Below are 12,985 nucleotides of genomic sequence, written 5' to 3' on the forward strand. Positions count from 1 at the left end.
TTGCTGTTGAAGAAAAAAATCCAGAATACATAACGTTGTTGTTTTAGTTAAATAAAACAATGTAAATGTCTGTCGGGTGAAGTTCTCCTCCTAATACAGCATGGCAAGAAAATCCTCCAAATATTAATGATTAAGCTGTTGAATTGGAGACAGTTCACCTCCCAATGACTTCATAAATATATGCTTCAATTACCTTTAGTAAAAGAAATAACCAACCAACTAATCTGAAAAGTTTTCAAAATAAATCACTGTTTAAAAATGTATCATGTGTACCTTCTAAAAATGAAACCTACATCTATCTCTGAGTTGTGAAGAATACGTATTAAGGTTATACCAACCAACAAAAATGCACTTTTATGTAGAAAACCATGATGAAATCGAGTCTTCCTGGATAGTGATTTAAATCATTATTTAAATCAATTTAATTTAAATCAAATCCCCACTGGCCATGGGCTCCGTCCCCTTCCCCGTCTTCCCCCCAAAAAAAGTATGAATAAAGTCTCAACAACAGGAAAATCCATTTTCAAACATTCTTATATTTCTTATTTCAAAACCGAGAGAGAGAGAGAATCCATATGTCTGTATGTCTCTGTGTATATCTTTTACATTAGGAAACAATTTCTTGAAGTGGTTGTTACACTTTAAGTCTGTGGCTTTATAGTCATGTATAATTTCATTTAAAAATATTTGCTTGCCCAGAGATAAAAGACTTTTCTGTAGACTTTCTTTATAGAATATTGTACCCCTGTTGAAAATTACATTAAATTGTATTTCGGGCAGTTCCGCTGTGCTTGATGTGGGGTGTACTTCATGTAACAGGAAAGCAGACTGCAGTGCACTTCACATTTTGATTGAAAGGGAAACCATAATACAGAGATTGACAAAGTGTTCTGTGTATTTAAAGATGATTTCCTGTTGGGCATCCAGTATGAAAAAAAAAATGCTGATCCAAGACATAGGCCCCAATTCAACCAAGTAAATAAGCATGTGCTTAAATGCTCACTGTAATGGTTGTTAAAGTTATGTCAACGGAACTTAAAGGTAAGCATGTGCTTAAATGCTTTGCTGAAGCAGATCCTTAGTTATTAAAATCACATTGGTCAGTGATGAACAAATAGAATTTTAAAAGCTGTTGCATGACAGTATGTATAGTAATAACCATCTTTAAAACTGGGTCCCTTATTTATCTCAGCTACACAACATATATTTCCCCATCAACTCGCAACCCTGAGCACATAAAAAAAGAGAAATAACGTTATTAATGTTATAAAATAAGCTTTTCCAGTCCCCTTATATATACAAAGCAAAAGTTTCTCAGTTATTTGTAGCCCCCTTACCCAGTTTGAACAGCAAGTTCTATCTGAAGGAAAGAATATTGTATGCACTAATGGATGAAGTCAATCCATTTCTTTGGTAGTAAGAAAAGAAAGCAATTTCTTAAGATGTGGCCAGATCTAAACACAACCACTACAACCACACATACACACTTTCCACTGGAGACTTCTGATGCAAAAATCAAAAAAAGAGATTTACAGTTGCAAACTCTAAGGTCTTGTCACTTTGTTCACCACAGATTATTCTGAACTGGGAAGTGAATAAATGTAGTCTGACCATGAACATCATCATAAATCTAAACACAATCTAAAATAATTAGATTATTCATCTCAGGCACTCAGTTACATTCCCTGGTAATAACACTAATTATTTTTAAGCTAACCTAACTTTTCATTTTCTGAAAAACAATTCAGTTTAGATCTTCAGGGTAATTAATTTTGGTTACTAGCTGTTTATAGTTTTAAGAGGTAAGCATCACATTATCTACCTTTTCCTCAAGGACCAATACAACTACAAATATCTGCAAGAAACACGTCTCAAATTCAATTGCATTTCTTTCAAATGAAACACATTTTTCTCTTATGACTATGTCCAGAACTGATGTACTACATTATCAGGGGAAAATCACATCCGATCAAGAGCTCAAATGTCTAGCTGAGCAACAAGTTTGCAAAGAGAGCATCTGAACTGCTGATCCCTGAAATTAGCAGTTTAGGACTGAGTTGAGGGACAGCCCCGCAAGACACATGCTTGGCTAAAGAAATAATGGCCGTCATTCAGGCAACCAGAAAGCTGTACCGAAAGTACAAACAAGCCAGAAAAACCCCACATAGGGTAGTAATGAGTGAAGCAGTTCAAATAAATTAACAGCCCAACTTGAACCATAAACAAACTTTTCCTGAGCTTCAATCTCATTGCCCTATTATTTTTAATTTTTCCAAGCCTGGAAGCAGTGTCAAAATGGTATATTGGACAGGGACCAAGTAAAGGGAAAACCTGTTCTCAGGAAATTTCCAGATCAGCTTGTTGAACTAAGAGTTTCAGATAAGTTTCAGAGTAACAGCCATGTTAGTCTGTATTCGCAAAAAGAAAAGGAGTACTTGTGGCACTTTAGAGACTAAACAATTTATTTGAGCATAAGCTTTCATGAGCTACAGATAAGCATCCAAACTTGGGGACAGATTTTCAAAGGAATTTAGGCTCTTTAAAATGCAGACAGGCACCTAGTGGGATTTTCTAAAGCATCTATGCAGGTTAGGTGCCTAACTCTTATTGATTTCAACGGGAGTTGGGTGCCTAACCTGCTCAGGCACTTTTGAAAAATCTCAGTAGGCACCTATCTGCATCTTTAGGCACCTAAACACCTTTGAAAATCTGTTCCTTGGTTACTGGGAATCTTCTCCAGGATACCTAGGGCTGTGAAAAACCTCACTACTACCTGCCCTTAGTGTGAGGAAACCACATTTGTGCCTGTCATGGGTCAGCTCCCTGACTACACCAGCCACAAGCAACCCATGCATTCCCCTTCAGGCCTTGCAGGCCCTGCAGTCACTCTACTGGTTAGCAATTGGGACACTCCAGCCCTTGAGCCCTTCAATCACTTCCCTGGAGTGCCCAGCCCCTGATCCACAGGAGAACCCCAGTATTCCCAGACTCGCTGCTTCCAAAGAAACAACACATCCTAGCTTATCAATTCCACCTCAGCTCATCACTCCACTTAACTGAGAGCACTCAAATATGTTTACATTGAAACAAGTGTAAGTGTATTAAACAAAGCACAGTGATTGAAACAGTAGCAAGTATTAGAAACAAACGGTTACATATAAAATAAAATCATAACATGCACTCTAAAGCCTAGACTTAATTACCAAGATACTCTCCCGTCTTGTAAAGTAATTCTCACCCCAAATCCTTGCAGCACTTTACTGCAAGGCTTGGCATTGACCCTCCATTTATGAGACAAGCATGCGGTCCATTTGCCTCCTTTGTGAAAGATCTCATGTGTTTGTTTGCACTCCTAAATAAACCAGAACAATTCCTTGTCTTTATTAATAATAAGCAGGCCACTCCTCTGTACACTTCTTCTCTTGTAGGTTTTTCAATCTCTTATTTAGCCCCTGGCTTAGTATGTCAATAGGCATACATGTGAGGCACTGAATATTCACATGGTCAGACAAGGAAATATGTCTTATCTGCTGCCTTAGGACCTTTCTGAGGTATGTCACCTCACCTCCTGGGGACCTGCCTTAACTCCAAGACCTTAAGAATGTAATTTTCTGTATAGATACATAATCCTTAAATATTCACAAATGATTATGATGACCAGTGGGCTTCTGGTTCTCAATACAGATCTCACATGCCACTCTTCAGCATACATCTGACACAGGAGATTCCTGTACAACCCTATGCATCCCCTGTTCCCTCTGCCAGTTGGCACCAAAGGGTCACAGTTACTTATTTGACCCCCAAACCATCAACCTTTTGAGACGGACTCCCTCATTGGAAAGTAATACAAGCTCTTCTAGTGCTTCTGCCACCTGTCTGAAAGTCCAAAGATACATGCTTAAGAGACAAACTTAGGGCTTGTCTGCACTGCACTGTAGCATGGACTACAGGGGTGTGAATTGAAGAGTGCACCAAAGATTTGTGTGCTCTAACCGCCCCATACAGACGCTGCTGGCACAATCTAAGAAGTACTTAGCTCACGTTACCGTACTCCTTTTTCAAACAGGACTACAACAACATGAACTAGGTACCTTTTCCTTCACACTAGCAGCTTCCAGACGTGGCAGTTAGAGTGCATCTCTTTGTAGTCACATCCCTGTAGTCTATGCTAGGGTGCATAGACATAGCCTTAGTCATGTGAGAAAAGTCCAAGGAAAAAAGGCCCAAAAGAAAAACTTTGCAGCTGGAAAAGGAAGGAAGGAATCCTTGCTCCTCTCTCTACAGTTGCTATTGCAGAGAGGGAAGGAGTCCTTCTTTTTTATATGCCCATGATTTCTCTCTGCCCCCACACACAGCCGTGGCATATTCCACATTTAATTTTTATAGCATTTTCATTAGTGAAGAAAAAAAGTTACTTATGTAAAATCAATCACCCATCCTTTCAGTTACAGATGGTCAAAATTTTCCAGCTGAAAATCCTGATTCAACAAAATCAAGATGTTTCATTGGAATATATCAATTTCATCAGTCTGATGGGAATTATTAGGACTGTTGATTAATCAGAGTTAACGCACATGATTAACTCAAAAAAAGTAACTGTGATTAATCTTACTGTTAAACAACAGAATACCAATTAACATTTATTAAATGTTTTTGGATGTTTTTCTACGTTTTCAAATATATTGATTTTTATTAGAACACAGAATGCAAAGTGTACAGTGCTCACTTTATATTATTATTTTATTACAAATATTTGCTCTGTAAAAATGATAAACAAAAGAAACAGTGTTTTTCAATTCACCTCATACAAATACTGTAGTTCAATCTCTTTATCATGAAAGTGTAACTTACAACTGTAGAATTTGTTACATAACTGCACTCAAAAACAAAACAATGTAAAACTTTAGAACCTACAAGTCCACTCAGTCCTACTTCTTGTTCAGCCAATCATTAAGACAAACAAGTTTGTTTACATTTATGGGAGATAACGCTGCCTGCTTCTTATTTACAATATCACCTGAAAGCAATAACAGGCGTTCGCATTGCACTTTTGTATCCAGCATTGCAAGGTATTTGTGTGCCAGATGTGCTAAACATTCGTATGCTCCTTTATGCTTTGGCCACCATTCCAGAGGACATCCATGCTGATGATGCTCGTTAAAAAAATGTGTTAATTAAATTTGTGGCTGAACTCCTTGGGGGAGAACTGTATGTCTCCTGTTCTGTTTTACCTGCATTCTGCCATATATTTCATGTTTATAGCAGTCTCCGATGATGACCCAGCACATGTTCGTGTTATGAACACTTTCACAGCAGCTTTGACAAAATGCAAAGAAGGTACCAATAGTACCAATATGAGAGTGCTAAAAATAGCTACAGCACTCGACCCAAGGTTTAAGAATCTGAAGTGCCATCCAAAATCTGAGAGGGATGAGGTGTGGAACATGCTTTCAGAAGTCTTAAAAGAGCAACACTCAGATGCAGAAACTACAGTACCTGAACTAACAAAAAAAAATCAACCTTCTGCTGGTGGCATCTGACTCAGATGATTAAAGTGAACATGCGTCGGTCCGCAGTGCTTTGGGGTGTGGTTGAAGCATGAAGGGACAAATGAATCTTTAGGGAATTTGACATGTAAATATCTTGTGATGCTGGCTACAACAGTGCCATGTGAACGCCTGTTCTCACTTTCAGGAGACAGTGTAAACAAGAAGCGGGCAACATTATCCCCTGCAAATTGTAACCAAACTTGTTTGTCTGAGCAATTGGCTGAAGTAGGACTGAGTGGATTTGCAAAAAGAAAAGGAGTACTTGTGGCACCTTAGAGACTAACAAATTTCGTCAAGGCACTGAATTTAGCCGTATGGAGACTCTTTTTCTTTTTGCGGATACAGACTAACATGGCTGCTACTCTGAAACCTGTCATTGAGTGGATTTGTTGGCTCTGACGTTTTACATTGTTTTTATTTTTGAATGCAGTTACTTTTTCGTACCTAATTCTACATTTGTAAGTTCAACTTTCATGATAACGAGACTGCACTATAGTACTTGTATTAGGTGAACTGAAAAATACTATATCTTGTTTTTTACAGTGCAAATATTTGTAATCAAAAATAAATATAAAGTGAGCACTGTACACTTTGTAGTCTGTGTTGTAATTGCTTGACAGCCCTAGAAATTATTGATTTCAACCTTATCGTTTCAACTTGTGTTATAATTTGTAATACAACAAAAGTTGAAACAAAATATTTCAGTCTTACCAGAAATGTTTCAAATTATTGTGTGAAAAATTTGAGATTTTCACTTTGTCCCAATCTGAGATGAGACAAAATCTCATTATCTCCTGCAGGATGGAAATTGTTTTTCAACCAGTTCTAATTTAAGTCTTCTTCCTGTATTGTATAGAGACTGGCTCATTGTGTCACGTGTAGGCTTTAGAAGGCTGAATGCCCAGTACACAAACATATGGTAGATGAACAATCTCAGAATCTCTCATCTAACTGTTTGAGTGCTATGCTGATTGTCACATTGTTAGAAGGATTCTTTGCAGAATGCTATTCTCCACCAGGAAGGGAGGAAACTGTGAGTTCAAAATGAAAATATCCACTTTGAAAAGAATGCTTCAATGCCTCAAGACTGAATCAAAAAGGAAAAACAAAACACTACCCTTAGATGCTTCAGTTAACATTCAGATTATTAGTGACTGTTTCTTTCAACACTTGGCCTGGTGCAATAGGTGGAAGCCACCAGCTGTTAACTCACTACAGTTGATTACTGTTTTAAAATAGATTTAAAGGCCCTGATTCTTGGTCCAGCTGAGCTGTGTTTGGTATGGCATCTAGGGTGAGGCTGACATTACACCACCACTAAGCTCCCCCACTGTCCCCAATGCTACTTACAGCTTGATCCAGCAGCAACTCTCCAGACACACACACACTTCTGCTCACCATGCTACCTATACATGCTGGGAGCAGAGGATGAAGGTATTTGGCTACATGGTGGAGACGTCTCAGCTGGCCAACCAGACAACCATTACAGCCCCTTTGTGCCAAAAATGGAGTAGATACAATAATATACATTATATGAAACCTAACCCCAAATTCATGGCTGATGGCTCTAAAATACTTACACATGGACAAATGCTTCACAAAGCTTAGATAGGTAGGTTATTTACTTCTTTTATAATATCCTGAAACCGTGAACAAGACTATTAAAAAAAAAACTAACTTTAAACTGTATTATGTGGACTGTAGTGGCCACAACATTACATGAAGGAACAGGTCTCCACTGACAAGAAAAACTGCAGAAAAGAATCAGATACGGGCAGTTACAGTGAATTTTTTCAAGCAACAGGACATTTTCAATTCAGATATGTGAATTCCAAGCCCTGGATGAAAGGAGCACAGAATCCATTGTAGAAATGTTGCTCATCACGTCTCCTAGACTGAGGATTCTGCAGATCACCACTCCAGTACACTTCTCCAACAACAACAAATGCTGGCACATAATTGTGTGAAGAAGGGATCCTTCTGGTGAAGGAGCAAGAGTACATAGCAAATATAAATATGTTCAGGTGACGTAGTAGTATGTATCAAAAGAGTGATAACTCAGCAACCAGGCCTTCCAGTTTTCAGGAAGCTCAAATTAGACAGCTGAAAGACTTTTCTGTTCAAGGGCATTCACTGTAAGGGAAAAACAGAATTGAAGTATCTAAAAACGGGATAAGAGATAGAGAAATTCCCACCATTTTGCAGCATTGCAGCCTCAATGATCTATACTACTAAAATACTCCCACATTATAGGCCTCACACCAGTGCATCCCCATTGATTTCATGGCAGAATTTATAGTCTTCTGCAAGAACATTACAATGGTTAGTTTTATATTGTTTTGATCAAAGTCATGATCCTGCTGTTCTTACTTGAGCAAAAGTCCTACTGAAAATGCCTTCTTTAGTCCTTTTATGGACCGCTTCATTTGTCTATATCCCTTTTACTCTGTCTTCAGCAGATAATATTCTTTCGACCAAGATGGAGGGTGGAAGAAAGTGTGTCTTTAAATAGTAAGCCTACCCTTGAATTCACAGGAAATCCTGGCATTCTCTGGCCTACAAAGTAAACCAATATTAGGTAAAGGCAACATGACTTTGCATTGATTTTCTGAGAGCTGTCTAAGTTAATTCTGCCAAAAAGCTATCCAAAAAACTGAGCCAGTTATAAAGGAAGACTTTCTAATTTTTAAAAGCATTTAATTATTTAAAGCAGAAATCCTAACACCACATCTCTGGAGGTTGTTTAAACCTTCCAAAATTGCCATAGGGGACTGGAAATGAGAGAGTTAAAAGGGCTGCTAGAAAAATAGACCAGGCATTTCTATTACTCTGAGTTTACTTCAACTCACTTATATGTTTGTATTTAAATCCTAGAGTAGCATTTTACTGTATTTGTTAATTGCTCTGTTCTGTTTTCCCCTGAAGCTGAAGAGTCTATTCCTTTTGTGTTGAAAAGTTTGCAGTTCTAACACTGACACATTATTTTGAGCTTCTTTGACTCTCTACTGCTCTGATCTAATGACATTCCACAGCAGGCCTCAAACGGACAGCCGGGCCCCAAAAATCAGGGTCAGGCCATTCTGAATCAGCACCACACGCGTAGCAGAAGAATCATAGAATATCAAGGTCGGAAGGGACCTCAGGAAGTCATCTAGTCCAACCCCCTGCTCAAAGCAGGACCAATATCCAATTTTTGCCCCAGAACCCTAAATGGCCCCCTCAAGGATTGAACTCACAACCCTGGGTTTAGCAGGCCAATGCTCAAACCACTGAGCTATCCCTATCTTATACCTATATACATACACAGTGCACTCCTTTTATAAGAATCACTTCCATCCTGGATTATTTGATTCTTATAAGCAGAGCATAGGAATGATTTTGTCCCAGTGGGTTTGATCACTCTATGTGGTTGATTCTTAAAAATGGAGTGCAGTGTATATATATAAAAAGATAATAAAGACACCTCATGCTGAAAAGGCTTAGGTAGCTGCAAAGAAGTGATGTGTCTCAAGCCAAAAGCCAGCAGAACAATAAAAAGTCTATAACCCAGTTTTTAGTGCTTTCTAAAGAAGCAGTTCTATGAAAAGGTTATTCTTGTGCACTGCTACAGGGTATGTTGAGAAACACAGGGCTGTCACCCACTCAGTACATATTTTGTGTTTCAGTTTACTGTGCATGTTTGTCCTCTTGGAGACAAAGAAATGTTCTTTATTAGTCACACTGTAGTATTCTAAGCAATGAATTAAAATACATCATTAACATCCTGGACAAGCTTATTTTACTACCAAAACAAAGGGACTATTCTTTGAACAAATGGGGGGGGGAACCCCACAACAACAATAAAGAGTTCCTCTCCCTAAAAACTGTTCTGAACAAGATTAACAATTACAGGCTTATATTCCACAGACACGGGTCCCAAATAGCTGCATGAAGTGATGCATTCACAACTGGGAGAGTAAGTACCATTGATGACAAGGCCTTGGGGCTTCTGCTGTTCTCAGACCAATCAATAATCCATTATGAACAAACTACATTTCCACTCTAATATGAAGAAACGAATAAAAGGGAACTAGTATCAGTAATAATTCCATGGAAAAAACAACATACACACACACACACACAAAAATCACAAAATGCCACCATCACAAGACTTAAACTAGTGGTGATACGTGATACTGTCAGAATTGCCTACAATAACCCCCTTATTTTAAGACAGTTACTAAAGACCACTATACTACAGTCTAAGATTTACAAAAAGTTTATTTTAAAGACAAGCCACTTTCAAGAGTACTTGTTCTGGCTACAGGACAAAATAAAAAAGGCATAAATCTTCCAGGAGAAGAAAAGAAACTTAATATATAAATCCAATGGCTTCCTTTATTTTCTAAACTAAATAAGAATTTTGAATTAGGGGTGACTGCCCAAATGTGACCAGTAGACCATAACATGGCTTTACTGCAGCAGCTGTGTTATCGTCCAGCAAGAACCACTGCAACTATTTACCTCTTGTTGCCACTTTCGCATCCTGCAGTACACAAGAACGATGATCAGTTTAAATCTCCTTGTGTACATTAAAACTAGAGCAAACTTTTTTCCATTCATAATCAACATACTTTCCTAGAATTTTCAAAAGATTCTGTACACAGCAGCAGAGTGGGAAAGAGCATCTTACATTTCAGATAAAATATTTAAATAAATATACACTTTTTAACAGTTACTCATTTGGTGAGGGTATAACAATTTAGACCCAGAAGAAAACACTGAGACCAATATTATTATACATAAGGCAGTCTATGTCCTTTTTCTGAAATATAAAGACTAATAGTTAAAATTGACCTCACAGGAGAGAAAAAAATAGACAGCTGAATACACAATGTGATTATTGATTAGACCTAGAAAGGCCAAGAACTGAACCAGTGCACATGTGGGTTTTTTGCTAGGGTCATTAATGATCTATATTAGGAAGTCAAAAGCGGATATTTTGGTGTGTTATAAAAATCATTTCTAATTTTGAATATAAGCATTTTCAATTTTAACAAATGCCTTGGAAAAGAGTCCATTTTACTTCACTTTTGGACATTAATGTACCTGTTTCCTATTTTGCTAAACCCCACCGAAGGAAGCCACTTTATTATGTTCTGTATTGAAACTAAAAAAGGGAAAAAAGACTCCCCAAATCTGTTATCAAAGCAAAAATAAAACAATTCATTCCCAAATAGGAGCAAATCCACCTAAATACTGTACAGCTTTTTTTTATTCTAATCAATGGCATTGATGCTGTCCACTCATGCGTGTATGTGAATAAAACATGCACAGAATTTTTACCGGACCCAATACTGCTTTGTAGCTAATGCTATCTTGTCAGGACTTCCATTATAAACCCAATTTACAAGGGTTTATAATTTGGCCATTTCAAATTGCATAGGTCCAAAATTTGTCAGTCTGGATGCTGATACAAAATTGCTTAGAAGGAGCGTTTTCATGTTTTACTTTGGATGCTTTTTTAAATGCATAAAAATACTATAGATAGACTGATATTTGCAGCACCCTGGTTGAAAATAAAATATTTAATTATTTTTGCACTTAATGTAGAAAAACAGGGGCCAGATCCTCAGCTTGTGTAAACTGTTGTAGTTCTGTTGATATACCATATATATATATACACACACACACACACACACACACTTTCTTACTGCATCAGTGGAGCTACAATGATTTGCATCAACCGAGAATCTGGACCTCTGACTGAAAATGGCAAAACACTGTGCCATCAAGAGTCAAGACTTCAGTGGCAGAGAAACGTGTGTACCAGTTACAAACTAAAATGAAACAACAGCGTGTCACAATGGGCCAAATCTCTCCCTAATGCTACTAGTAGTTACACCAATGGGAAACTGGATTGAATGATTTATAATTAGAGTAACCAGATGTCCTGATTTATAGGGACAGTCCTGATTTTGGGGGCTTTTTCTTATATAGGCACCTATTAGCCCCACCCCCATCCCAATTTTTCACATTTGCTATCTGGTCACCCTATTTATAATATACGTTGATGACCTTACTACAGCAAGGTCAGATTTACTATATACGTACATAACAATAATGACTTACCCAATAAAAGCATGCTGCATCCCTGAATGCAAAGAACCATATATTACAACACAGTGAAAATTTAATAACAACAACAACTGCAATTATGTTTACAGCAGGTTAACAGAAGTTATAGGGCTATTTCTAAGATAAATTACCATGAGATAAGCTATGCAGAGAGAATTAAGAAATTCAAGGTAAGTAATCGGTAACCCTCACACCTAATACGTCCTATTGCTCAAATAAACATAAAGTAATGATTCTCCGTATCAAGTTATTGCCAACCAGTAACTTGTTAACAGATTTAAGATTACAATGTTGTTGTTGGGTGTAATAAAAAAAAGATTTTTAAAGTCACAAAGCAGCAGTGGCAAGCCGTTAGTTTACTTTTTCCAGTCAGTATCAGAACAGAAACTGCAAAAGACAAACAAATTCCTTGACTGCCATTATTATCTCTTTTCAAAGTTCCATTTTGTGAAAGAGCTTTAAAAAAAATCCCATCATCAAAAAGAAAGAACTGTGGCCTGAATATAAAGAGAGATAATTATGTGCAGTAAACCATAAATACATTCTGTTAAACATTACCTTCAGAGGCAGCACTATTTAGCACAGAAAGTCAATATAAAAATCTAATCTCAGAATACACAGCACCAAACACACATTATCAGTTTTCTTGAAAGTTTTTTACAATAAGCTTTTCAAAAGTACAAAACTGGTCTATTTTTCTGAGATTTTTTAATCTGATCTTATAGTTAATATTTTTGATTATCATTTGTACTACATCAATCAATACATTATGAATGCCAAATGTTCATTGTAGGTCCCCTTCCAAACACAAACATTTCTTATATGCTCTATGGATCAAGATCCCCAACTACTGTAAATCATTGTTGCTCCATTGAAGACAACCAAGTTCCACTAATTTACACAAGCGGGGAATCTGGCCCTATATGTATAGGATGCTCCACTGCATTATTTCTATTTTATACCAATTTTGGTTTCAACTGAATTACCTGGAGTAACAGTGATAAATCAAGCCCTGAGCGTGCGAATTTGGAGACATCCAGCACTTTCAAAAGACTGTAACTTGACCTAGTTATTGCTAATGTATATCAATCACTTGCATCTGCAGCTAAAATGAGTGATATATCACTGTATATTTACAAAGAGCAATTCCTGACAAATACAGTATAATTATTTTATGAGCATTAGTTGGTAAGATATCTGTGATTACTAGTGATTTAATGAGTCATTGTGAGTTCCTGGGTTCAACGGTAGTTTTCAAAACCCAAGGATCACCTATTGTTGTTTTATTATCTAATCAATCTATTTTAGGGTTATCTACA

At 37.2% G+C, this 12,985-nt stretch overlaps 1 protein-coding gene across 8 annotated transcripts in view; it reads right to left on the reverse strand.

Moving 5' to 3' along the window:
- The window catches only part of ZNF516 (zinc finger protein 516), a 129,124-nt gene that overhangs the window by 76,279 nt on the left and 39,860 nt on the right, over positions 1-12,985 (reverse strand). The window lies entirely within an intron of this gene.

This window comes from Lepidochelys kempii, chromosome 2 (genome assembly GCF_965140265.1).
Source record: "Lepidochelys kempii isolate rLepKem1 chromosome 2, rLepKem1.hap2, whole genome shotgun sequence".
In the NCBI taxonomy this organism is placed as follows: domain Eukaryota; kingdom Metazoa; phylum Chordata; order Testudines; family Cheloniidae; genus Lepidochelys; species Lepidochelys kempii.